At 44.9% G+C, this 24,823-nt stretch overlaps 1 protein-coding gene across 8 annotated transcripts in view; it reads left to right on the top strand.

Moving 5' to 3' along the window:
* The window catches only part of TNS1 (tensin 1), a 606,988-nt gene that overhangs the window by 173,858 nt on the left and 408,307 nt on the right, over window positions 1–24,823 (top strand). Inside the window, exon 1 of one of the 8 annotated variants that reach the window (XM_033946000.1) lies at window positions 3,779–3,906. The exons of the other annotated variants lie outside the window; for them this stretch is intronic. The gene's annotated coding sequence lies outside the window, so the exon portion shown is untranslated. Of the gene's footprint in view, window positions 1–3,778; window positions 3,907–24,823 lie in introns of those variants that run through there. 8 annotated transcript variants of the gene reach the window in all.

Genomic DNA, 24,823 nt, shown 5'->3' with positions numbered 1-24,823 from the left:
AATTTGACCACATCACCCCCGCCTATGTAGACTCTCACTGGCTTCCGATAAAAGCAAGAACTCAATTCAAGTTCTATTGTCTACTATTTAAAGTAACCCATGGTACTGCCCCCTGTTACCTAAACAACCGCCTATACCGCTACCACTCATCCAGATCAAGGAGAACTCAAAACCTATTCACCTTCTCCCCTCATAATGGTACCCGACGTAAGAAACTATACGACAGCCTTCTAGCGACACAGGCAGCGAAAATTGACCCCACCATCACCAAACTAATGATCAACACAACAGACATCAAAGTGTTTCGAAAAGAAATCAAAACATTTCTATTCAAAAAACACGTCACTACTAACTAATCTCCTCCCCTTACGCACAAGCTCTCCCTCTCGTGAATAACACTTTAGTCAACTCCTAGAACCTTACCTTCCAAAAATATTCTGATTCCTAAATAAGCATCTACCTCACTATCCAACAAACTTCTTACGTCATTGTTAAGTAATTTCTCTTCTGTAACCCGTATATACTGATATTCTCTACTGTATCCTGTTATCACTTGATTCTCTGCTATGTAATTCTTACAATTGAATCCTCTACCACACCATGCAAAGTACATGAATCACTGTTATGTAATTTCTCTAGATAATCGTTGTTACGCAATTCTCTCGGTAATGTCCAGATCTCTTATAATTTGTAATCCGCCTAGAACCGCAAGGCACAGGCGGAATAGAAATCACTAATGTAATGTAATTTTTAAGGATGTGAAGTTCAGATCCATGAGGTCCGCGAGGTAAGATGCACTACAGACCTTTGCATACATTTTTAACCCCCCCCCCTCCCAAACCCAGCTATTTGCCATCCAGTGTCATATCGCGGGGGCTCTCGGAATCAGCACGGAGGGAGACATCTGAAGGAAGGGACGATCGGGCTAATTAGCAAAAGCCACGGTGCGCCTCCTCCCTCCTTAGCCATTAGGGAAGGCAGAGCCGGGGGCCTGAGCTGAACGTGCAGGGAAAGCGGTGGAATAAGCTAAAAGGTTGACTTGTCAATGCACGGACTTCAGATTTTTAAGGATGTGCGGTTTTAGATCCGTGAGGTCCATAAGGTCCGCGTTTAACCCCTTCCCCGCAGGTTCCCAAGTCCTGCCAACTCAGCTCATTAACTGGCAGGGAGAGCCGCAGAAAGAAGAGACCCCCCTCACCTGCCGCTGCCCGCCCCCCCCAAACACACTGACCCAAGATTAGCAGCAGAGATGCCCACTCTCTCCTGTCGCTGCTGCTGCCACAGGCCCCGACAGCCCTCCCCCCTGCCAACACTCCTGGCAGGAGGGATGCCCACTCCCTCCTGCTGCTGCCACCACCACCAATCCCCGACAGCCCCCCCCCCAACACTTTTGGCAGGAGGGATGCCCACTCCTTCCCCCCGTGGGGTCCTCTGCCCCCAACACCCCTTGTACCTTTCAAATGATGGCCAGCTGGAGGGATGCCTACTCCCTCTGGTCGGCAGGCCCGCCTCTTCTAGGAGGGGCCTTGAGTCTGGGCCAATCTGTGCCATGGATTTACCACACTTACTTACAGGTGTTATCTGAGGACAGCAGGCAGATATTTTCACATCTGGGTCACATTACCCAAGAAACCCTGTATGGACAGTGCAAAAGTAAAAAAAATCCCATAAGATTGCCCCTGCGTCTATGTTCCTTAACTTCTGATCAAATTTGAACAGTGTATGCAATTATCTTTCATGTTTTTTGGCATTACAGTATAATAGCAACCAGGGGTGTGCATTCATTACGAGTACATTTAGGGGTTTAATGCACCTTAAAAAAAAGTTTAGTACATACAAATTGAACATGCCTTAAAAAGATTTAAAAATCTTTTCCAGATAAGCCCCGCCACTAATGGAAAAAGTGCACGCGCGAAAACTTAAGCCCCGCCACCTTTTGCCAGCGCACGCAACCTTTATCTATTTACCATAAATGAACTTTCTGACGCTCGCGCACCCAATCTTGACCTATTTACCACAAATGAACTTTCTGACGCTTTCGACTCAAACTTTTGTAACGTTTTTTGTAACGTAAAACCAGACATGAACTTTCTGACGCTTTCAACTCTCGTTCATGACAAGGAGACGGCAATACGTTTTTTTCAAACCCACGGAGTGATCCATCAGCAACGTTTATGCAACAATGGCCACCAAATGACACTTTCAACTGTTTCTGACAGGTGGAGGTGTAATGTCCAACAGTGTCGGCAAGAAATCGGTGTTCGAAAGGGAACTTGGCTGGAGCAGTCTAGGATGGAGTTTAGGACAGTAATTCTATTCATTTATTGCTGGTCCAAAAATCTGGCAACAATCAAATTCTGCTCAGAGGAATTATCTATTGGCCACACGACTGCTGTTGACTGGAAGAACTTTCTTTGGGAAATTTGCGCCTGGCGGCTTTTGCAGACTTCAACAATTGTTGGTGGCCCAGGTCCACACGTCAAGATGGATGAAACGCTAATATCTCGCCGTAAAAACCACGCAGGGCGAGTCCTTTCCCAGCAGTGGATTTTCGGAGGGATCTGCCGGGAGACTAAAGACGTGTTCATGTATGCAGTGCCAGATCGCACTGCGGCCACTTTGCTAGACACAATCCAAGCCTGCATCGCTCCCGGCTCAATCATCATTTCCGATATGTGGGCATCATACCAAGGAATTGAAACGATGATTGGCATGAATTATACTCATCAAACGGTTAATCATACCGAAAACTTTGTGGATCCAACAACTGGAGCTCACACACAAACCTTCAAATCTTTCTGGCACGTCTACAAGATGCAGAATAAGCGCCAATGTGGAACACACCGATCTGTGGTGGACAGCTACTTGTGTGAGTTCGTTTGGAAATACTGACCTTTTCAAACAAATTATTAATGACATGTCCCAATTTCACCCTCTTCGATAAAAACTACAGATACAAGTTTCATATCCTCTTTTTTATAATCTTTTCTGGGTGGCAGGGGTTAACTTTTTGGTGGGGCTTATCTGGAAAAGATCCAGATTTAATGTGAATCAAATATGTTAAAAAAAAAAATTTGAAACAAACCAAAAATTTCAAACATCAGAAAAAAAAAAGGTCCAAAACCCAATTTTTTTTTTCCTCTGCCCTTCTTAATGCCGTGATCGGTAGTGATTCAAGCAAATCTCAGCCACAAAATGTCTCTGATTTCAAACTCAAGTCAGAGTCACGTTCATTCACTATGCAATAAAGCAAGGCAGTGCATTTGAAACCGTCCCTGTGGTGGAAATAGGAAACAGGAGAGGACACCGTGTACAGCGGCCTGAATTTAGCCGACTTTAGGGGTGAGACTTTGAACTGAAAGGAAATGTAGCCCTAGCTCAGTGTGCAAAGAGAGACCTGCTTGCATTGACCCGGAGAAGGGTCCCTTCACTTTTGCTGTCTAGAGATGGACGGATGCGAGACCCTGTTTGTCCAGCAGGACTGTTTCTGGGCGTGTGCGTGTTTTGCTTGGACTAAGCAGCACATGAGGAAAGGGGAGAAGAAAAAAAAAAAAAGCCCTAATGAGGTGGAGATTGAAAAAGGACAAACCCTCCTCCTTGAAGCCGTTCTTCCAGCAAGATTTTCTCCTCTGCGTCTGAGCGCATTTGCAAAAGGATTTGGCATTTTCAGCCTGAGCCGTTTTTTGCACGCTTAAGATTCGTCTGCCAGGGTCTTACCTAGCGGAGTTTCCTGGCAGAAGGGGAGGGGGAGGCTGGGGGGGGGGGAACCGGAGGAGGAAAGCTGTCAACCAGCTTCACCTTTTAAGAGCATCCTGGAGGGACGGACGGAGCAACAGCTGCTCAGAACCACTCGGGAGGCTGCTCAGATCCTTTGTTGGACCCTTGGACGTTTCCCGGAGCCAAAAGGTGAGAGAATTTCCTGCTGTTAGATACTGTATATGTGGCTAAAAAGAAACATTTTGAAAATGAATTCTTCTGAAATTTTGCTCTTATCTTCTATTTATCATTTGTAAATCATTCCCTGTTTATTTAATTGCTGCAAACCAAGTCGAGCCTTCTCGGTAGACAAAGTTAAGCTTTAGTTTAGTGTATAATACAGTGGAAAGAGGTTTTCAGCTTGTGCCTATATGCTGGCTGACTTACTTCTCCTAAAATACAGTATATGGAATTGTCATTCTTGTATGGGGAAATCGTTTTGTTTTGGGGCTCCATAATTTCGGTCTGTCTGGCCACTTCTCGTCTCGCATAGCTGTTTGGGAGGCTGAGTGCCTCTTAAGTTTGAGATACTTCTCCGGGTTAAAAATATGAGCAGCTGTCAGTCCGGAACATCTGCCTGGAGAGAGAATCTCTCTCTGGGAAGAATCCTAAACCTCCAGTTTAGTATCCCGCCTCTCTTTTGTGGACAGGAAGTCTCTGTTATTGTTACAAAGCTTGGGAGTAATTTGAAAGTAATTCAGAACATGTTAACATTGTAAAATTTGACAGAAAGGGGGGGAAAAATGGCACATGTTCCCTTTTTTGCCCCATTTTTCCCTCCCTCCCTCCCCTAACTCCCTCTTTATTAGCATCTCTTATTCCAGAGTCAAATCCTTCAGAAAAGGGAGCTAGGAAGGTTGGTTTATGGAGCTTTAGGGAATCCAGTTGGCTTCTGCAGTTCCAGGGCAGCGACGATGTCTGATGGCTGGAGTTCTTCAGAAGTTTCATAAAATTCTTTTTCTTCCTATTGGGTCCTGTATATCATCAGGAATAAGTGGAAACAGTAATAACAAAACCTCACTGTAACACTTTGCAGGGGTGTCCAACCTTTTGGCTTCCCTGGGCCGCATTGGCTGAAATTTTTTTTTTTTTCTGAGGCCGCACAAACGCGCAAACGCTGCGGCAAAACAGAGGAGGGAGCCGGCAAGACGGTAAACACCCGGGGGCAGCAGAGGAGAACACTGCATCGCCCTCGACCGGGGCCGCACAAAATACTTCAAGGGGCCCCCAGGTTGGACACCCTGGCTTCAAAATAAAATTCACTTTTGGAGTAATTTTATAATTGTTTTCCCCTTAAAACTAGGGGCCTGTTTTATGAAGCCGCGCTAGCGGCTGTGCTGCGGTAACTGTCCCGAAGCCCATAGAGATTTAAAGGGCTTCGGGGCTGTTGCCGCGCGGCTTCATAAAACAGAGGGCAAGTTTTATACATACAAAAGAGTTGTTTTAAAATAACTCCATAGGGTATACAAAACAGTACTTTGATGTGTTGTCTGCGTAGACGGATGGTGTCACAAAGAAAGTTTGTTTTTTTAAAAATATATCTCTATTGTATCAGCCCCTTTGTATTATATAAAAATACATAGGCATCTACCTGGCTTTACAAAATAGGTAAAAATGGGCATCTTATCTACCTCCAAATCTTCTTAAAGTGCAACAATGAGGTTTTGGTGTTTTGTAGATTGCCAAGGGAAATCCGCTGCTTATTCCTAGGATAAGCAGCATAAAATCTGTTTTACTCTTTGGAATCTTGTCAGGTACTTGTGACCTGGCTTGGCCACTGTTGGAAACAGGAGACTGGGCTTGATGGACCGTCGGTCTGTCCCAGTATGACAATTCTTATGTGAGCCAAGTCTAGGACAATGAAGCCACTGTGACATCACTGCTGAGGTTGGCTCTTAGCCATTGGTGGAATGAGGCATTCTGACATCACAATCTCAGCTCTGGAATGTTGCTACTCCTTGGGTTTCTGCCAGGGACTTGGGACCTGGCTTGGCCACTGTTGGAAACAGGAGAATGGGCTTGATGGACCGTCGGTCTGTCCCAGTATGACAATTCTTATGTGAGCCAAGTCTAGGACAATGAAGCCACTGTGACATCACTGCTGAGGTTGGCTCTTAGCCATTGGTGGAATCAGGCATTCTGACATCACAATCTCAGCTCTGGAATGTTGCTACTCCTTGGGTTTCTGCCAGGGACTTGGGACCTGGCTTGGCCACTGTTGGAAACAGGAGACTGGGCTTGATGGACCGTCGGTCTGTCCCAGTATGACAATTCTTATGTTTTTAGGAACGTGGCAAATGCTGGGGACCGGATTAGTACATAGGAGTAGAGAACTGGACAGTATGTTTGTGTGTGTAGTTTGACCTTTATTTGATGAATCGCTTATTTGATGATGTAGACAGAGACCAAGTGACATTTGGATATTGGTATGTAGTATTGTAATAAGGTGAGAACGAAGTTTATGAAGATTCCCGTCCCAGGGGAAATGGAGAGTTGCAAGTGGGACTTCTGGGAATGAGCCATGAATGTTTGTTTGTTCATGTGCCAAACCGTGAGGGAGAAGCTTACAGGACCTATGTGAAAGCTATTCCCAGTGATTCAGATGTCCTCTTCTTGCATATTTATGGCTTTCTCAGCTCAATCTGTGGTTTCCTGTTTATTACCCTTGTGCCCTTTATTCCTGACTCTTTATTTAGCATTTCCTGTCCTCTCGTCCATACCACTGGAGACTTTGTTGTGCCTGTGGAGGGACAGTGAGGATCCTTTCTCAACTCAGGTGACATAACGATCTACTGTGACCATGTGAGAAGGTGCCCATGGAACCTCATTCATTGCCATTTGCAAGTTATGGATTGTCAACGAGTGCCACCATCTGTGCTTGTGCCATAGATGCGCCATCTTTGCTTCATCAGATCACTTGGTTTGACCACTGCTGCTGCCCCTTCCTCTCACCTCCTTGTTGTCTTCCTCCATTTCTGCTACAATCCATGTCACATGGGTTTTTGCCAGGTAATTGTGACCTGGATTGGCCACTGTGTTAACTGGATACTGGGCTAGATGGATAATTAGTTGGACCAAGTGTAGCTATTCTTATGTTCTTAATATGAAATTTAATAGGACATATGATTATGATTATTGAGAGCTTCTATACCGCTACTAATAACTGGGGAGTCAATTCAGAACGGTCTATATGAGCCTCTGCAAAGGCGCAATAATCCATGAGCTTCTGTAAAGGTGTTATGATACATGAGCTTCTGTAGAGATGTTACCATAAGGAGTTGTGAGGTGGTACAATGCATGGGCTCTATACTGAAATACACGGAGCTCTGTGATGGTATTATAGAGTTATTAAAAAATAATTCATCGACCTACTTATATGCACATGTTTATACCAAATCAGTTGTCCTATGTGTGTCCCCCAGGACAGAATCATTATTTTTCAACTTCCAATTGAGTTGAGTCATTCTCTTAACCCATGTGGGGTCTCTTTCCTTTTCCTCACCCTTTTTCCAGTCCTGTTGTCAGAGTGAGAAATATGACCAGCCAGCACAGCCAATAATCTGCTTCAATCAGATCTTTACAATATCCAAGCCCTAACCCCCCCCCCCCAGTGGAATTATCTATTTTTACCTTGTGTTACTTATTCTATATTTGGTGTTCCATGTATATGATAGAGACCAGGTATTCTGTTAGCAATGAATGTCTGTTTAGGATAGATCTCTATTAATCTGGCTTGTTTAGTTTTCCAGTAGGTCTTGATGACCTGCAGTGTTCACTGTGCTTCCTTTGACTGTTGTCTGTGCCCTGGAAGTTAGTTGTATTATAGTAATACTAGTCTTTAAGCCCATTACATTAACGGGTGCTAGAATATATGTCTGTCAGTCTTTCTTTCTGTCTCTCTCCTTACTCCTGTCTCTTTCTTTCTGTCTCTCTCCCTCCAGCTGTCTTTCTTTCTGTCTGTCTCTCTCCCTGGCCCCCTTTGTCTGTCTGTCTTTCTGTCTCTCTCCCTGCCCCTGTGTCTTTCTTCCTTTCTTTCTGTCTGCCTTTCTTTCTTTCTCCCTCCCTCCCACTGTCTTTCTTTCTATGTCTCTCTCCCTGCCTCCTATGCAGCAGCATTTCCCTCCCCCCACTTCCCTGTGCAGCAGCCGCAGCAGCAGTATTCCCTCCCCCTCCATTTTCCTGTGCAGCAGCATTTCCCTCCCCACCTCACTTCCCTGTGCAGCAGCAGGATTTCCCTCCCCCCCACTTCCCTGTGCAGCAGCCGCAGCAGCATTCCCTCCCCCTCCATTTCCCTGTGCAGCAGCATTTCCCTTCCCCATCCCACTTCCCTGTGCAGTAGCAGCAGCAGTATTTCCCTCCCCGTCCACTTCTCTGTGCAGCAGCAGCATTCCCCCTCCCCTGTCCCTTCCTTTCCTTTCCCAGCAGCACGCAGCTAAAACGGCTCCCTTAGTTCCTTGCCGGAGTTATTTTTAAGTTTAAAGCTGCCGCCGTGGCTCCTCTCACGAACCCCGCCTGCGTCTGAAGCCTTCTTTGATGCAGGTGCGGCTCGTGAGAGGAGCCACGGCGGCGGTTTTGAACTTAAAAATAACTTCAGCCAGGGAGTGTAAGGGAGCCAGCCAGACCGCACAACATTACATTGTGGTCCATGAGTGTGGGGCCCTTGTATTTCCTCCCAAGCTAATAGAACCCTAAGCGTGCATGCGCACTCCTACCTGCCACGGACCTATGGATCACGCAGCTAGGAGTGCGCATGCGCACTTAGGGTTTTATTATATAAGATGGAATCTAATATAATAAAGCCCTAATCGCGCATACGCATTCCCACCTGCGTGCTCCCGTTTTCCGTGCGCTGTAGGGACCCTCAGGTAGAAGTGCGCGTGCGCGCGGCGGCACGGAGCCTGTCGGCCGCAGCGGCTCTTGCCGTCTGAAGGATAAAGCCAAGAAGCACAAAGGACTTTAATTCCTGCCTCCCAGGCTTCTCCTCCTGCTCTGGCTGGGCCCGCGTAAAAAACCCAAAACCCCCCAGTACTCGCTTCGGGTCCGGCAAGGGCTGCGGGTCCTGAAAACTTCCGATTCAAGTAGCGTCTGCAGCACTCTACACACGCTGCTTCGGGGCCTTTTACTGCCCTGATTTGCTAGGCAGTAGAAGGCCCCGAAGCAGTGTGTAGAGTTCTGCAGACGCTGCTGGAATCGGAAGGTTTGTTGGGACCGCGGGAAGGGAAAGGGGGGGGGGGGAAGGAATTAAGGGAGCCAGCCAGATCGCAGGAAGGGAAAGGGGGGTAGGGGAAATGCTACTTCTGCACAGGGAAGTGGTGTGGGGGGAGGGAAATGGAGGGGGAGGGAATACTGCTGTGGCTGCTGCACAGGGAAGTGGTGGGGGAGAAATGCTGCTGCATAGGAGGCAGGGAGACAGAGAGAGAAAGAAAGACAGACAGCGGGAGGAAGGGAGACAGAAAGAAAAGAAGAAAGACACAGGGGCAGGGATAGACACAGAAAGACAGACAGACAAAGGGGGCTAGGGAGAGAGACAGACAGCGGGAGGGAGAGAGAGACAGAAATAAAGACACACAGACATATATTCTAGCACCGGTTAATGTAACGGGCTAAAATACTAGTTACTCTATAAATCCTGAGTAATATCTTTAGGGTTTGGTATTACTTCACAGTATGCCGTTATTAGATTTTGGATTTGAATTGAACTCGCACCTTTGTCATTAATAATTGTCTCAAGGCAAGTTACATTCAGGTCCATTATGGATTTTTGTGTCCCTGGAGGACTTACAGTCTAAGTTTATATCTGAGGGAACGGTGGGTTAAGTGAGAGATGTCAAGGAGTAGGATTTGAACCATGGCTTCCCGGATTTTCAGTCCACAGCTAACACAGGTGTCCTTTTACTAAGTTGGGTTAAGAATTAGTGTGCGTTAAGTGTCATGCAGACCATAGGTATAAGTGGGCTGCAAGGCATTTAGGGGCTGATTCTAGAAAGGGCATCTCCATTTTGGTGCCTCTGAGGTGCCTCTCTTATGAATGTCGGGAGCAGCGCAGAGCATTCAGTGCGCTGGCCTGCGTTAAAAACCGCTATCGTGGTTTTGTAAAAGGGGGAGGGAGGGTTAATTGCCAAAATACCCTTACTAGCCCTGATAATTGGGAAAAAATGTAATTGGGCGACAGGTGCCTAATGCCTAAGTGGGCGCTTCTGTAGGTGGAGCGTGACTTAGGCACCGCGAAGCGCGATTCTTCAAAAACGTAAGCGCCTTAAAACCCTGCCTACATTGCAGGCTCCTAAGGTTTTACATAGACTCCGCTAGCCGCGATTCTGTAAATGGCACCTAAGTGTGGTTGGCACGCGGTCGGCGCCATTTTTCTAGACATGTTTGGTAACTCATTAGTAAACTAAAGACCGGCAGATCTGAAGCCTGGTAGTCATTTGCTAAGTACAGTTCGTATTTAAGAACGCGGTTGTAGCTTCATTTGATTTCACCGAGCCAAATTTCCAGTGGCCTAGACTCTACACTTCTCCTGCAGCAGATTCAGAAATGATGCAGGGCCACATTAAGAACAGTGTGTGGCTGTGCATGCCGTACCTTAGAGGGAATACTGGTGAGGACAATCCACCAGTTCTGAGTTACATCCAAATCCAACTTAAGAAGTAATTCGTTTTTAACCCGGGGACTGCCTGTATAGGAATAATCAAGCTATTGTGACATCACTGGTGAAGTTGGCTCTTAGGCATTGGTGGAATGAGGCATTATGACATCACAATATGAGCTCTGGAATGTGAACGTGGTTGTGGCTTCATTTGATTTCATTGAGCGGTATTTCCAGTGGCCTAAACTCCTACAAAGATTCAGGAATGATGCATGGCCACATTAAGAACAGTGTGTGGTTGGGCTTTCTGTATCTTAGAGGGAACACTGGTGGGGAAGGTTGGCCCTTTTGTCAGCTGGGAGCAGAATCTGAAAATCCACCAGTTCTGAGTTACATCCAAATCCAACTTAAGAAGTAATTTGTTCTTAACCCGGGGACTGCCTGTATAGGAATAATCAAGCCACTGTGACATCATTGATGAAGTTGGCTCTTAGGCATTGGTGGAATGAGGCATTATGACATCACAATATGAGCTCTGGAATTTTGCTACTTAAGAACGGGGTTGTGGTTTCATTTCATTTCACTGAGGAGTATTTCCAGTGGCAGAGACTCCTACACTTCTCCTGTAGCAGATTCAGAAATGATTCATGGCCACATTAAGAACAGTGTGTGGTTGGGCTTTATCTTAGAGGGAATACTGGTGGGGACAGTTGGCCCTTTTGTCAGCTGGGAGCAGAATCTTAAAATCCACCAGTTCTGAGTTACATACAAATCCGACTTAAGAAGTAACTCGTTCTTAACCCGGGGACTGCCTGTATGGGAATAATCAAGCTATTGTGACATCACTGGTGAAGTTGGCTCTTAGGCATTGGTGGAATGAGGCATTATGACATCACAATATGAGCTCTGGAATTTTACTACTTAAGAACGGGGTTTTGGTTTCATTTTATTTCACTGAGGAGTATTTCCAGTGGCAGAGACTCCTACACTTCTCCTGTAGCAGATTCAGGAATGATTCATGGCCACATTAAGAACAGTGTGTGGTTATATATGCTGTACCTTAGAGGGAACATTGGTAGGGACAGTTGGTTCTTGTGTCAGTTGGGAGCAGAATCTTAAAATCCACAAGTTCTGAGTTACATACAAATCCGACTTAAGAAGTAACTCGTTCTTAACCCGGGGACTGCCTGTATGGGAATAATCAAGCCATTGTGACATCACTGGTGAAGTTGGCTCTTAAGCATTGGTGGAATGAGGCATTATGACATCACAATATGAGCTCTGGAATGTGAACGTGGTTGTGGCTTCATTTGATTTCATTGAGCGGTATTTCCAGTGGCCTAAACTCCTACAAAGATTCAGGAATGATGCATGGCCACATTAAGAACAGTGTGTGGTTGGGCTTTCTGTATCTTAGAAGGAACACTGGTGGGGAAGGTTGGCCCTTTTGTCAGCTGGGAGCAGAATCTGAAAATCCACCAGTTCTGAGTTACATCCAAATCCAACTTAAGAAGTAATTTGTTCTTAACCCGGGGACTGCCTGTATAGGAATAATCAAGCCACTGTGACATCATTGATGAAGTTGGCTCTTAGGCATTGGTGGAATGAGGCATTATGACATCACAATATGAGCTCTGGAATTTTACTACTTAAGAACGGGGTTTTGGTTTCATTTTATTTCACTGAGGAGTATTTCCAGTGGCAGAGACTCCTACACTTCTCCTGTAGCAGATTCAGGAATGATTCATGGCCACATTAAGAACAGTGTGTGGTTATATATGCTGTACCTTAGAGGGAACATTGGTAGGGACAGTTGGTTCTTGTGTCAGTTGGGAGCAGAATCTTAAAATCCACAAGTTCTGAGTTACATACAAATCCGACTTAAGAAGTAACTCGTTCTTAACCCGGGGACTGCCTGTATGGGAATAATCAAGCCATTGTGACATCACTGGTGAAGTTGGCTCTTAAGCATTGGTGGAATGAGGCATTATGACATCACAATATGAGCTCTGGAATGTGAACGTGGTTGTGGCTTCATTTGATTTCATTGAGCGGTATTTCCAGTGGCCTAAACTCCTACAAAGATTCAGGAATGATGCATGGCCACATTAAGAACAGTATGTGGTTGGGCTTTCTGTATCTTAGAAGGAACACTGGTGGGGAAGGTTGGCCCTTTTGTCAGCTGGGAGCAGAATCTGAAAATCCACCAGTTCTGAGTTACATACAAATCCGACTTAAGAAGTAACTCGTTCTTAACCCGGGGACTGTCTGTAAACCAAAAAATTTATAGGCAAATCATTTTACAGAGGGTAGCTGATATTCAAAATGATTTAACCAGCCAGAAATAGTTGTTGACCAGTTAAATTGCTTTCTTCACAGCTATCTGGGCATTTTCAATAGCACTTAAGTGGTTATCTCTACTGAAAATGAATGCTTAGCTCTGAAGTCAAAAGCGGCTGACCCGTGGGCATTCCATGGGTGGAGTTGGGCTAAGTGCCAATATTCAACCCCTCGCTGCTTAAGAAAATTGCTTAAATTGTGCCTCATACATAACATTTCCATTTTTAATCAGTTTGGCTTATGCAGCGAGGGGCTGAATACTGACCTAACTGACTCAAATAAAATCGGATATTCAGGACTGAAGCCTGGGCAGAGCCTGGCATTGAATATCAGGGAATAACGCCGGTGGTGAGCAGCAGAAATGCTTGTTGCCGCCAGCTGAATATCGTGTGGAAGATTTCTGTTCCAGTGGCTACCAGGGAGTAAAATGTAAACTGCTGATAGCCGGAGGGCAGTGAGGGCCACGGAGCAGAGCTTTTTCTGATCCCAGGCCAATTCTTTTTCCCAGAATACTGCAAATACTTATTTTGGTCTACTTTATTTTGATTTTTGGGCACATAATTCCTTGAATGCATAATACCATCAATAACAGATACTAAAGAGAAGCATCTGAAATGATGGTGTCTTTCCCTGTTGTGTTCAAAAGTGCCTCTACGTCCCTTTACTGCTAACATAGATTCTCCCCCCCACCCCTAAGAATGTTAACTTGCCAAACCCCAGCCCCAAACCACTATAGTCTTCCCAAACAGTTGAGTCATGGACTGCCTGAGGGTGGACAGGCAGCCCACGGAGCCATATTGAGTAAAGCTGGCTGTGCAAGACTTCCAATCAGTGGCCCCCCACACTCGCGCTCTCCCTTCCCCGCCCCCCACGTACCTCTTTAAAAATATTCACCAGCACGAGCAACTATTCTAGTTGGCTGCTTGTGCCGGCCTGGATCCCTCTGAAATGACTTCCAGGTCACAGGGCCTGGAAGTGATGTCAGAAGGAACGCCAGCGCAAGCAGCAGGCCAGAGAAGCTGTTTGTGCAGGCGAAGATTTAGAGGTATGGAGATGGTGGGCAGGAGGAGCGGGGGAAAGCAGAGAGGAGGGCATGGGGGGGGGAGTGCCACCAGCCCAGGCGCCTCTTACCCTTGCTACTCCACTGCTTCCAATCTCCTTTCTTGATTTCTTCTGTGTTTTCTGCTCTCTCACCCAAGAGGGGTAGCAACAGGATATCCGAGCACAGTTTAGGAGAAAGTGTCAAGTAGAGAATGACACAGTGACAAAATTCATCACCGTTCCCGTCCCCGCGGAAAACCACGGGAAGCCATTCCCATATCATCCTTTAAGGAGAGCGGGAAGAATCAGAGTATGAATGGTTACAAGCACTGACCCTCAAGCGTTGCATTGAAGAATGCTGGTGTAGAAAGACCGAGGTTGAGATAGACACTAAAGAATGATGTCATAATGCCTTATTCCACCAATGCCTAATAGCCAATCTCATCAGTGATGTCACAATGGCTTCACTGTCCTATACTTGGCTCACATAAGAATCAGCATATGAATGGGCCCAGCCACTGACCCTCAAGCCTTGCATTGAAGAATACTGGTGTAGAAGGACTAAGGTTGAGATAGACACTAAAGAATGACAGTCTCTGGTATCCAGAACTGGTATTGTGACATCATAATGCCTCATTCAACCAATGCCTAAGAGCCAACCTCAGCAGTGATGTCACAATGGCTTGACTGTCCTATACTTGCCTCACATAAGAATCAGAGTATGAATGGATCCAACCATTGACCCTCAAGCCTTGCGTTGAAGAATGCTGGTGTAGAAGGACTGAGGTTGAGATAGACACTAAACGATGACACGGGAGGGGAATGGTGATGAATTGTGTCACCATGCCATTCTCTGTTGTCAAGCAAGAGAAAGGCGAATTTACTGAAGAGTATACCTGATATCACAAAATAAGTCAAAGTATATTAAAGATCGGAGTAGAATGTATGTCAGTGAGAATGTTTTTAGCTCTTTCCCTGTGAAATGGCTTTTGAAATACACGGTGACTAGGCTTGGACTCCCCAGACATAGCTTTTTGATTTTCAAATCAGGGGGGGGGCAAAATTGTTCCTTTGCATAAAAGACTAATCAGTCGAATACAAGATCTCCAACAGAAAACTGCCAACAAAACTTTAAAAGACACAAACCAAAAAGCAGTAAAGTCAAGAGTTCTGAGAGTGGTAGAGCTGATAGTTGACCAACTTGGATGAAACAACACAAAACGTGAAATACTAAGCTATATTACTAAATTTGTTAATGAAACGGGGTATCCTCAGTGTGAGAGGCCAGCGAAGGGAGAATCGCTGGCCTCTCTCGCTGAGGATACCCCTTTTCATTAACAAATTTAGTAATATAGCTTAGTATTTCACGTTTTGCGTTGTTTCATCCAGGTTGGTCAACTATCAGCTCTACCACTCTCAGAACTCTTGACTTTACTGCCTTTTGGTTTGTGCCTTTGCATAAAAGGGCGAATTCTATAAGAAGCGCCCATATGGGCGCTTAAGCATGCTTAAGACCAGCGATTCTGTAAGAAGGCGCCTAACACATAGCCACGCCCACACCCAACCTGCATAGCGCCTATTTTTTTGAAGGCTGCCTAAATTTTTAGAGGCGCCTTGTTACAAAATCGCTCTTTTCTTGATAGGCACCTGTGTTTCAATCAGTGCTGATTAAAAAGCTTAATTGAGCCTTGTTGATCAATTTAGATAGGCGCCTATCTAGTTGAGTGGCTCTGAAATAGGTGCCTTACCGTAGGTGCTGGTTACAGAATTTGGGCCAAAGTGCCTCTGTAAACTGCACCTATATCGGTGCCATCTACAAAAACGGATGCCAGCCATGTGCCAGTCACAGTCAGGCGCCATTAATAGAATCACAACTAATAGCACCTAAGAAAAAACGTAGACGCTTTCACTGTTTCTTTGTTCTTGTAACATCTGATTGCGCTGTGTTGGGTTTCTCTTGTTGTATTACTATAGTTCAGTAAAACAGGTTTGAACATAATGAGATTTTAATTACCGCGTCAATTAAAACAGTTTAAGCGGTGGTATGGCACTTACGCTGCCTAACGTAGGGTGCTGTTTATTGAATATGACCCTTAGGGGTGTAACGGCAAGACGTTTCAGGGCTATATCAAAATTATGCCTGACTAAGCAAGGTTAGTGCATAGATAGGACCAAATAAATTGCTTCCTGTCTTTATGTGCTAGTCAATGGCCAGTAGAGAATGACACTGCACAAGCCTCGAACACTTATGATTTTAATGTTCAATAATTTAAAAAAATAAATATACATAACAAAAATCTTACAAAGAATATCATCTCAACTCAGCTAATACTTATGATTTCAAAGTGTTTGAGGCTTGTGCAGATGAGGTCGGAGCTTGCAGCAATGGGGCAGGGATAGGAAAAGAGCTCGCTGGGACGAGACGGGAAAATGAGTTCCTGCGGGGATGGGGAATAAATTATCCCCCTGTCATTCTCTACTTGGGAGAACAGTATAGAAAACTGAATAAATAAATGGTGTGAAAAGTTTCTGTCTCTGGTAACCAGAGCTGGTATTGTGACATCATAACGCCTCATTCCACCAATGCCTAAGAGCCAACCTCATCAGTGATGTCACAAAGGCTTGATTGTCCTATACTTGGCTCACTTTTGCTACACTTTGATTTCTAGAGTGGTGCAGTGTAGAGAATGACATGGGGACAAATATTTCCCTGTCGCCGCAGGGAACTCAATTTCTCTGTCTGGTCCCCGCCCCTGACCCATAGCTCTGCCTTAACTGCACAAACTTCGAACACTTATGATTTTAAAGTGTTTGAGGCTTGTGCAGATGAGGACGGAGCTTAGGCATTGGTGGAATGAGGCATTATGACATCACAATCTCAGCTCTAGAATGTTGCTACTTAGGATTTTAAAGCGTTTGAGGCTTGTGCAGATGAGGACGGAGCTTATGCATTGGTGGAATGAGGCATTATGACATCACAATCTGAGCTCTAGAATGTTGCCACTTATGATTTTAAAGTGTTTGAGGCTTGTGCAGATGAGGACGGAGCTTAGGCATTGGTGGAATGAGGCATTATGACATCACAATCTCAGCTCTAGAATGTTGCTTCTTATGAGTTTAAAGTGTTTGAGGCTTGTGCAGATGAGGACGGAGCTTAGGCATTGGTGGAATGAGGCATCATGACATCACAATCTGAGCTCAAGAATGTTGCTACTTATGATTTTAAAGTGTTTGAGGCTTGTGCAGATGAGGACGGAGCTTAGGCATTGGTGGAATGAGGCATTATGACATCACAATCTCAGCTCTAGAATGTTGCTACTTAGGATTTTAAAGCGTTTGAGGCTTGTGCAGATGAGGACGGAGCTTATGCATTGGTGGAATGAGGCATTATGACATCACAATCTGAGCTCTAGAATGTTGCCACTTATGATTTTAAAGTGTTTGAGGCTTGTGCAGATGAGGACGGAGCTTAGGCATTGGTGGAATGAGGCATTATGACATCACAATCTCAGCTCTAGAATGTTGCTTCTTATGAGTTTAAAGTGTTTGAGGCTTGTGCAGATGAGGACGGAGCTTAGGCATTGGTGGAATGAGGCATCATGACATCACAATCTGAGCTCAAGAATGTTGCTACTTATGATTTTAAAGTGTTTGAGGCTTGTGCAGATGAGGACGGAGCTTAGGCATTGGTGGAATGAGGCATTATGACATCACAATCTCAGCTCTAGAACATTGCTACTTAGGATTTGAAAGTGTTTGAGGCTTGTGCGGTTGAGGACAGCGCTTTCAGGAATGGAGCAGGGACAGGAAAAGAACTCGTGGGGACGGAACAGGAAAATAAGTTCCCACGTGGACGGGGAAAAATTTGTCCCCATGTCATTCTCTACTTAACAGGACATGCTCTACCAGTTGGCCAACAAAAACCTAGTGGAAATGGCCCGGCATTGAATATCTGGGGGGTCAGTGCAAGCAGCGGGCAAGCTCATTATTATGTGCTCAATTTCACTTTAATGCATGGCCCAGACTCCAGGTGTTTTCTGCCTACCTGTCATTTAAGGATCTTCTACACTGAGCCTCAGCTTTTGTGAGTTCTGTTACTGTTTCTGCCTCCAACGATACATAACCTTTGCAGGCAGGAAACCTTACAATCTTCAGGAAGACATTAGGTCCATGCTCTCTGAAGTAGAGGCCTGGCTTAGCTGCCAAACTACTGTCTGCATCATTATAAACGAAGAAAAGCCGGAAAGAAAATTCATTATTGGACTCCACCCATAATTTTGCAAGTGTTGCAAACTTTTGTGTTGATAGCAAGTTCTGCTCCTTAGAATATCTACATAGTGAGTATGGTCTGTAAATGTGTGCTTTAAAGAGAGTGTTACGTGGGTTCCTTTTTTCCGTCTTCCCCTTGTATTGCTGGTTCTCCGCTCCTTCCTGTAATTCTGTTCATTCACTCAGTGTCATTCTCAATTGGTCCTTCACTTTCAAACCCTAATTAGATGCGGTGGTTAAGGTATCCTTTATTGCTCTCTGTAGAATCCGTGCCTGTTTTTCAATCACCCAACTCAAGCTTCCGATTTTTCTTGTACTCATATCTAGAACTGATCACTGTAACTCCCTATATAACACGCCACATCAGGTGTCCTTAAGGCACCATCAACTTATCCAGTCCACAGCTCTTAAACTTTTGTTTGATGCACTGACTATACCACCCCTCTTTGGATCTATCACCGGCATCCAGTTTCTACCTGCTTGAAATTTAAGACCCTAGTCTTAGTTCGTTGAGCTCTCTATCAAGAGTCGCTTCCTTATCTCTCCAATTTGATGCAATACAGTGTCTTGTATCTCGCAATTTTCTACAAGGAATCTATGCAGCTTACAATAAGACTTGGATTGTGTTCTTGAGTTACAATATTACATCAGTTCATGTGTTAAGTGATGAGGTGATGGGTAGGAAGGTGGTTCTAGGGAGAAGAGAGATGTTTTTAATTTCTCCCGGAAGTCAAGGTAAGTGGTGGGTTGCCAGTTTGTTCCAAATTAGAGGTCCTTGACACTCAAAGGTAGCTTCAAACATCTTCTTCCATCTAACTTGTTGAGGCAATGGGAAGGTTAATTTGAAGCGCTGTGGTATTCGTGGTTTGAGGAAGGAGTGTGGGACTTTGATGTCCGATGTTACTCCATTCAAGTTTGCTTTTTTCATCGGCAGCTAGTGCAATTGTTCTAATAGCGGACTTGCTCTCTGATACCAATTCTTCTTGAAAAGTAGTCTAGCGACAGTGTTTGGACGTAGTTGTAGTCTGTTGAGTTTTTTGGTTTTTTTTTCTGTAATGCCATAATTTAATGAGTTTCAGTAGTCTAAGTATGGTCTTAGGACTGATTGTGCTACTGTCCTGAAATTGGCTTGGGTTAGGACCGGCCTTCTTGTCCTCAGTTGTCTCATCATAAAGAACTTTTTCACCCGGGAGGTGATTTGATCACCCCTATGTCTCTGCAGTGTTTTCATCATCTTTGCCTGGTATTTCTCATGGTTCTACCGCATCCTATCTCGGCTCCTGTCTGTGAAACTTATCCCTTTGTATCTTGGACAAGAGTCCTCGTTTTCAGAATTCAAAACAGCATCAAGGCCTGGCTCCTCGAGCTCTCTTTTGCCCAAGCTCTGGGGTGGAGAGTTGATGACTGCCACCTGTGCCACTTGTCTTGTACCTTTAATATGACTTAATAGCAGTACTGGTCTACCTGTACTAGCAACTCTATTGTCCATTGCAACTTCCTGGGTAACTGATCAAACCTCTTGAAATGCAATCCAATCTTGAATTGAATAGGTAAAGGTGGAATAGAAAACCTGATTAACATAACATAGGGTTACCAGATTTTCCATCTGGAAAATTCGGACCCCTAGACCTGCCCCCAGTCCCACCCATCTCCGCCCGTCACACCCCGGTTCCACCTGTCATGCCCACAATCTTGCCCCAGCCCCGCTCCCCCCCCCCCCCAATGCTTTCTCTCATCAGGCAGGACATTGCATGAACGGATGCAATGCAATGATGTCACATGCACGTGCGCATATGACATCATCGTGTCATATCCATTCATGCGTGGATGGCCTCCTACATCAGAGGTATCAAAGTCCCTCCTCGAGGGCCACAATCCAGTTGGGTTTTCAGGATTTCCCCAATGAATATGCACGAGATCTATTTGCATGCACTGCTTTCATTGTATAATAATAGATCTCATGTGTATTCGTTGGGGAAATCCTGAAAACCCGACTGGATTGAGGCCCTCGAGGAGGGACTTTGACACCCCTGTCCTACATGAAGGAAAGCTTTTCAAAACCCGTACAAATTGCCGGGTTTTGAAAAGCCATCTGGACCTCCGGACATGTCCGAACATGTCCAGGGAAATCCGGACGTCTGGTAGCCCTAACATAACATACCATTATTCTCATCTTCTCCCTGTCACTGTGCTTTTGTGGCCTTCCGTTCCAGCTACCGTCATTTGATTGGTTACTGCTGTGCTTGACTTTTAAGACTGGTCTTTCAAATGCATGAATAAATAAATGTAATGATTGCAGAACGAATACTGGCCTTGGGGAAAGCTTAAAACAAATGGTTTAAATTGTGGCACTCACTTAGCTTGACATCATGCCTTAGTCTGTGGCTCCTTCTGCAGCCTGATCAATCTCTGGCTTTGTTTGCAGGTTGTTTGCTAATCCCAGAATCATTGGACTCTGTTTCAGGAATGGTTTACGGCTGAAGTTAATGAATGCCTGAACTCTCTTGAGGATACACAGAGCAAAACACATGTTGGGCCGAGAACGTTATCCGACTGCGATGTAGAAAGTGCCGTGAGTGGGTCATAGTCTTTACACTCCATTCTGTAATGCAGTTGTTAAATGGCTCCAGATTTACCTGACAGGTTTGATCCATAAGAATTGCGACACTGGGACAAACTGAAGATCCATCAAGCCCAGTGTCCCATTTCCAACAGTAGCCAACCCAGGTCCCAAGTACCTAGCTAGATCCCAAGGAGTAAAACAGATTTTATGCTGCTTATTCTAGCAATAAGCAGTGGATTTTCCCATCTCAATAATGGCCTATGGACTTCTCTTTTAGGAAATGATCCAAACCTTTTTAAAACCCCGCTAAGCTAACTGATTTCACCACATTCTCTGGCAATGAATTCCAGAGTTCAATTAAACGTTTTCAGTCTACTAATTAGTAGCTTCATTGCATGCCCCCTAATCCTAGTATTTTTGGAAAGAACAAGTGATTCACATCTACCCTAATTCTCTATCATATCCCCCCCTGAGCCGTCTCTTCTTCAAGCTAAAGAGTCCTAGCCGCATTAGCCTTTTCTCATAGGGAAGTCGTCCCATCCCTTTTATCATATTTGTCGCCCTTCTCAGTACCTTTTCTAAGTCCTCTATATTTTTTTTGAGATGCGGCGACCAGAATTGCACACAGTATTCAAGATGCGGCCGAACCACAGAGCGATACAAAGGCATTATAATATTTTCCTCTTTGTTTTCCATTCCTTTCCTGATAATTCCTAACATTTCATTGGCTTTCTAAGCCATCGCTGCACAGAGTGGAGGATTTCAACGTATTCTCAACACTTAGATTCTTTTCCTGGGCAATGACTCCCAATATAGAACCCAGCATCACATAGCTATAGTTTGGGTTCCTCCTTTCCACGTGCATCATTTTGCACTTGTTCACATTAAATGCCATCTGCCATTTTGTCGACCAGTCTCCCAAGGTCCTCTTGCAATTTTCCACAATCCACTTGCGATTTAACAACTTTGAACAACTTTGTGTCATCAGCAAATTTAATTATCTCACTAGCTATTCCCATCTTTAGATCATTGATAAATATGTTAAAAAGCAGTGACCCCAGCACAGACCCCTGGGGGAACCCCAGTATTTACCCTTCTCCATTGAGAATATTGATCATTTAAACCAGGGGTGTCAAAGTCCCTCCTCGAGGGCCACAATCCAGTCGGGTTTTCAGGATTTCCCCAATGAATATGCATGAGATCTATTTGCATGCACTGCTTTCATTGTATAATAATAGATCTCATGACTATTCATTGGGGAAATCCTGAAAACCTGACTGGATTGCGGCCCTCGAGGAGGGACTTTGACACCCCTGATTTAAACCTACTCTGGTTTCTGTCTTTTAACCAGTTCTTAATACATAATAGGACATTACCTTCTATCTCATGACTTTCTAATTTCCTCAGAAGTCTTTCATGAGGTACTTTATCAAATGCCTTTTGAAAATCCAAATACACAATATCAACCAGCTCACCTTTATCCATATGTTCTTTCACCAAAGAAAAGCAGTAGATTGGTGAGGCAAGATTTCCCTTGACTAAATCCTTGTTGGCTTTCTCTCATTAATCCATTCTTACGTATACTATGGGCTTGTTTTACGAAGCCACGCTAGTGGCTGCGCTGCGGTAACAGCCCTGAAGCCCTTAGAGATTTAAAGGGCTTCGGGGCCGTTCCCGCGCAGCTTCATAAAACAGGGGGTATATATTCTGTCATTTTGTTCTTTATAATAGTCTCTACCAATTTGCCCGGCATCGAAGTCACACTCACTGGTCTATAATTTCTCAGATCACCTCTGGAACCCTTTTTAAAAATTAATGTCACGTTGGTCACTCTCCAGTCTTTCGGTATGAAAAATGATAAAGTATTAGCGAAAGCTTTGCAAGTTCATTTTTCAATTCTATCAGTACTCTGGGATGTATACCATCTGGTCCAGGCAATTTGCTACTGTTCAGTTTGTCAGATTGACCTGTTACTTCATCCAGTGTTACGGAGATTTGTTTGAGTTTCTCTGATTCATCAGAATTGAATTCTATTTCTGGCACCGGAAACTCCCCCACATCTTCCTCTGTGAACACCGAAGCAAAGAATTCATTTAATCTTTCCACTATGCTCTTCTCTTCCCTGAGAGTCCCTTTTATCCCTCAGTCATCTAGAGCGGTGGTTCCCAACCCTGTCCTGGAGGACCACCAGGCCAATCGGGTATTGGGGATAGCCCTAATGAATATGCATGAGAGAGATTTGCATATAATGGAGGTGACAAGTATGCAAATCTGCCCCATGCATATTCATTAGGGCTATCCCCAAAACCCGATTGGCCTGGTGCTCCTCCAGGACAGGGTTGGGAATCACTGAATATTCTAGAGGTCCAACTGATTCTGTTCCCAGCTTCTTACTTTTTATAAACTTAAAAAAGTTTTTACTGTGTATGGTTTTTCTTCCAGCACAATCTTCTTTTCAAGGTCTCTCTTTGCCTTCCTTATTAGCGCCCAGTTCTTGGGTTCACCCCAGTGCATGCAGAAATTTGTAGTTGATTGGGTTCTGATTCCCTAACAAAAGTAAGACTGCAGATCTCTGCATGCAGTGGTATAAACCCCTGACTAATTCAACCCTGTTGGATAAATCTGGAGCTAGCTGGCAACCCTCCTCTGTAAGATTACTGGGGTAAGCAGGCCTATCAATATGAATCCAAAACACATCTCTGCATGCTTAGTTAGAAAACTGAGACCAGCTGTGGTCGCAAAGAACAGGCCGACCCTGTCCTGATAAGTTCCCTATGCTGCGCATGGTGTTTACTTCTAATTTTTCTGTGAAAAGTAGGACTAAATTTCCATGCATGCAAAGATGCAAAACTTGGACTGGATCAGTGAATTCAGGTTGACATGGGTAAGATGACAACTCTAAGACTAGTCTAAACATTTCCTAATGGCTTGAAAGTAGTTAGCAAGGGCTGGTATAGAAATCTGGACAGAACAGTGGGCCCGATAGCACTCAAAGGAAGAGCTTATCTCAGTCTTCATCTATAGCAAAAGCCTTTGGACTAGAAAAGTCGAGGAGTCAGATTCAGCACATGAACATCAGACGAGGTCTTCTATTTGCTATCTGCACAAGGGCTCAAAGCTCTTTGAAATTAGGATTTACCAGGGACTTGAATATGGAATTGGTGAGTCAGTGGGGAGCCGCAGACAGAGAGAAAAAATATGAAGGTATTTCTACGCCACAATGCAAACCATATGTTGCATATTTAGATTTAAGTAAGGGCCAAGGTCATCCCTGTTTCGTTCTCCATGTTCCACCTCCCTTCCCCCAATTCCTTGGTGACTGCTAAAAGCAATACGGGTTTCTCCAGGATATCAGCGGGCATTGCGTCCTGGCTGTTCCAGGAAATTTATAATCTGTTTCCCAAGTAGTTTGCTGAGCCTGTGTGCATTTATTTAGGGCTCCTTTTACGAAGCCGCGTTGGCGTAACAGCGCGCGCTAAACTGCCGGCCGCGCTCGACGCTAACGCCAGCGTTGAGCGGGCGTTAGCTCTAGCCACGCAGCGCGGGTTTAACACGCGCTGAAAAGCTGCGTGCGCTAAAAAACGCTAACGCGGCTTCGTCAAAGGAGCCCTTAATGCCTTTATATGCTATTTGCGAGCTCGAAAGCTGTCAGTGAAGTACATTCAGGTGCTGCAAGTGTTTTATCGACAACTGCATTGGCTACCGGTTGAAGCTCGTGTAAAGTTTAAGGGCTCCTTTTACTATGCTGTGGTAGCGCTTTTAGCGCGTGCTATGCGGAAAAAACTAACGCCGGCTCAATGGAGGCGTTAGCGTCTAGCGCGCATGCTAAAACAGCTAGCGCAGCTTAGTAAAAGGAGCCCTACGTTTAGCTCAGGGGTCTCAAAGCCCCTCCTTGGGGGCCGCAATCCAGTCGGGTTTTCAGGATTTCCCCAATGAATATGCATGAGATCTATTTGCATGCACTGCTTTCATTGTATGCTAAGAGATCTCATGCATATTCATTGGGGAAATCCTGAAAACCCGACTGGATTGCGGCCCTTGAGGAGGGACTTTGACACCCCTGATCTATTTAATGTACCTGAGGTAATGGGGGGATTAAGTGACTTGCCCAGGGTCACAAGCAGGGCTGTGGAGTCGGTAGATAAATGTTCCGACTCCGACTCCAGGTACCCGAAATTTCCTCCCACTCCGACTCCACAGCACTGGTTAATTTTCAGATCGTTAAAATGGAATGTCAAGTTGAGAGAAATGAGCATTTTCGACAC

The sequence above is a fragment of the Geotrypetes seraphini genome, chromosome 5, assembly GCF_902459505.1.
Source record: "Geotrypetes seraphini chromosome 5, aGeoSer1.1, whole genome shotgun sequence".
NCBI lineage: Eukaryota > Metazoa > Chordata > Amphibia > Gymnophiona > Dermophiidae > Geotrypetes > Geotrypetes seraphini.
Note: the sequence above shows the minus strand (reverse complement) of the source record. Positions and strands in the feature narration are given on the sequence as shown.